The sequence below is a fragment of the Crocuta crocuta genome, unplaced genomic scaffold, assembly GCF_008692635.1.
Source record: "Crocuta crocuta isolate KB4526 unplaced genomic scaffold, BGI_CrCroc_1.0 scaffold475, whole genome shotgun sequence".
NCBI classification, from domain to species: domain Eukaryota; kingdom Metazoa; phylum Chordata; class Mammalia; order Carnivora; family Hyaenidae; genus Crocuta; species Crocuta crocuta.
The window spans coordinates 2,048,459-2,051,432 of record NW_027529518.1 but is presented as its reverse complement, the minus strand read 5'-3'; the positions used below and the strand labels follow the sequence as shown (position 1 = coordinate 2,051,432).

General features: G+C 46.6%; 1 non-coding gene across 1 annotated transcript; it reads right to left on the bottom strand.

The window, feature by feature from the left end:
* Nucleotides 1-1,621: 1,621 nt before the first annotated feature.
* Nucleotides 1,622-1,694, bottom strand: TRNAK-CUU (transfer RNA lysine (anticodon CUU)). The gene has a single exon. It is a non-coding gene; the product is annotated as a tRNA-Lys (tRNA).
* Nucleotides 1,695-2,974: the final 1,280 nt, after the last annotated feature.

Below are 2,974 nucleotides of genomic sequence, written 5' to 3'. Positions count from 1 at the left end.
CCCCCCGGCTCCTGAAGCTTCTCCCTCTTTGGGCACTGGGGCAGAAAGCTGGTTTTTCCCCCAGCGAGCTCTGTGGGCTGGTGGCTGGGCCTCTGAACTCAGAATATGGGGTAATGAGCATCTTTTGCCTCAGGTTTTGGGCCTTGAGCTGTGGTTCCTGAAATATAGGGACAGGCATCAGACCAGAAGTCTCCAGGGGCGCCAGATGCGGCGAGGGCCCTGACTGTGAAGGGGTGTGCAGAAACTTTTGGAGGTGCTGGAACATTCCACGTTTTATTCTGGTGGCGATTCTGTGATACAATTCATGGGACCGTGCACCTAAAAGGGGTGAATTTTACTGAATGTAAATTATACACTAATTGAAGGAGGAAAAAAAGGTGGGGAACAGGGAATACAGTCTCTTCGGGTACCTAACAGTATCCTATCACAAGGGAAAGTGCTATTGCCTGGCACATAGCATTCAAGAAACGGCAGCTCCTATCCCCGGCGGGGGCCAGTTGTGCTGGGGCGCTGCCGGCACTGTGTACTCAGAAAACTGTGCATCTAGTCACCCTGTCGCTGCCTCTCCTGGGCTGTCCTGTTACCGTGATGGCTAGAGTGGCACCCCTAATGCCCATGCTGGTGAGGTTTGTATTTCTGCATCTCTGGTACAGGGTGGGCCACTTCAGCCTTCCTGCGGTGGGTTCCTGAAAGCTTAGAGCCGGGCGGAGGTGGAGAGTCCCCCCCAAAGAGGAAATGACCTGCTTGTGACCTCCCAGGAGACTGGCCAGATTGGCCTTTGGGGCTCTGCACTCCGCGCTGCCTTTCTTGATGTTCCAGCAGTGCTACCGGACCTCACCCAGAGCCAAACTCACTCATTCTCCTTCAGAGAAGCCCTCTGCTCCGCACGGAGGTTCCAGGGAGATTAAGTCAGAGCAAGAAGCTTGTGGGTTTTTTTTGCTGACTCCCAACTCAAGTTAGGAGGCGAGAAGGCCTCCCTTATGGAGAATGCCTCCCTGTTTTCATCAGAGACTTTAAAATATTTTATTTCAATGTTTCAAGCTCTTGAGGTGTGACACTTTGGAAAAGGAGGCCTTGCCCAAGGATTTCGAGTAGCAGGAATGGAGTAAATGAGTGACCGCCTGGGGTGGGCAAGGGTCTGTAAAAGTCAAAGGTCAACTGGGATCACCCCGTCACCTGAGATTCCCATATAATTGGCTTAACCCCCTGTGCCACATCTGTAGGGACCCTACCATGTGTCCGGGCATTCTGAGGAGAACCTGCTTTTCCCCGAATCATATGCTTCTGGCTCCACGTTCTTGCTTGGGCTGAGTTAGCTCCGGAAACATGTTCCACCATCGCACCCGCACTAACCCTGTTCCCTACCTTGGAGGCTGGGGAGGGTAGAAAGTAAGAGCTCTGCCCTGACTGCACATTTGCGTCACCTGTGGGACTTTGGAAACTCCCAATGCCAAGGCTGCAGCCTGGCCCGTTTCCATTAGAATCTCCGGCAATGAAACCCGGGTATCCGTCATTTTCTAAGCTCCCTAGATGCCAGTGTTGTGCGGCCAAAGTTGAGAAACAGTTGAAGTTCAGACAGATTTGGGTTCATTTCTTTTTTTTTTTTTTTAAGTAGGCTCCATGCCCAACATGGGGCTTGAACTCATGACCCTGAGATCAAGGGTCTCATGCTCTATCAACTGAGCCAGCCAGGCACTCTGACCTGGGTTCATTTCTTACACCTGCAATTGAGTCTACAATTAAGTCAAAGTGAATAGTTTTTTTTAAAAAGGTAAATTTCACAGAGAGATAAGTGTAGTATAATTGATTCACTTTCTACTCATGCCCTCAAAAGGATATATACATAGATATGTGTTTCTCTTTTCTAGAAGGCCATACAAGGTACAATTAATAGCAGTAGTTTTATGGCCCTGTGGTAAGAAAGAGACCTACTTTTCACTGTACATCTTTTTATACTTTCAATTATTTTAACAATATGTATATTTCCTTTTTAATTTTGTCTAATTTTTTAAGTTTTTTTTTAAATTTAAGTAATTTCTACACCCAATATGGGGCTCCAACTCACAACCCCAAGATCAAGAGTCACACGCTCCTCTGACAGAGCCGGCCAGGTGCCCTTCCTTTTTAATTTTAAAGAAAATTCGTTGCAGAAAGTAAATTGTTGTAGCCACTGGAATCACATGTGCCAATCTATCATCAGAGTACCAGCATTGGATTCTTCTTGCTTTGCTGCACTCCGAGGAGTGACTTTCATCTTTACATTGTTGGATGAGACTCTGATGGCCTGCTACTATGGGCTGACACCCATCTCCGATGGACAGTTTTACTGTAACCAATGCCTTTTATGGTTAAAAGTAGTAATCCTCTCCTGTTTAAGTGGACAAAAGTATTGAGTGGTTCCATAGAGGATGTTATAAAAAAGGGTCAAAAAATATTTTTAATCAAAGAAAAAAGAAACTTACAGAACCATGTTATATTTTAAAACATCTGATTATGCCCATGACTTGTGAGGACCACACATGAATGAGCACTTGTATAAAACGTTTCTGGAAAAAACTGTTATCAGTGGTCACCATTAAAGAATAGTGTGGTGAGCAAAATAACATCCCCTCAAAGACGTCCATGCCCCAATCCCAAGTACGTGTGAATATGGTTTGCTACATGGCAAGGGGGAATTGAGGTTCTAGATGGAATTGAGGTTGCTAATCAGATGGCCTTGAGATGGGGAGATTATCCTGGATTTTTCAGGCATCCCCAATGTCATCACTGGAGTCTGTATGAGTGAAAGAGGGAGGCAGGGGAAGAGGAGTCAGGGTGAGAAAGACTTGAAGGTGCAATATTGCTAGCTTTGAAGATGGAGGACGAGACCATGAACCAATGGATGCACATGGCCTCCAGAAGCAGGGAAGGGAGGCTTGCAGGTTCTCCCTAGAGCCTGCAGAAGGAATTCATTACAGCTGACACCTTGATTTTA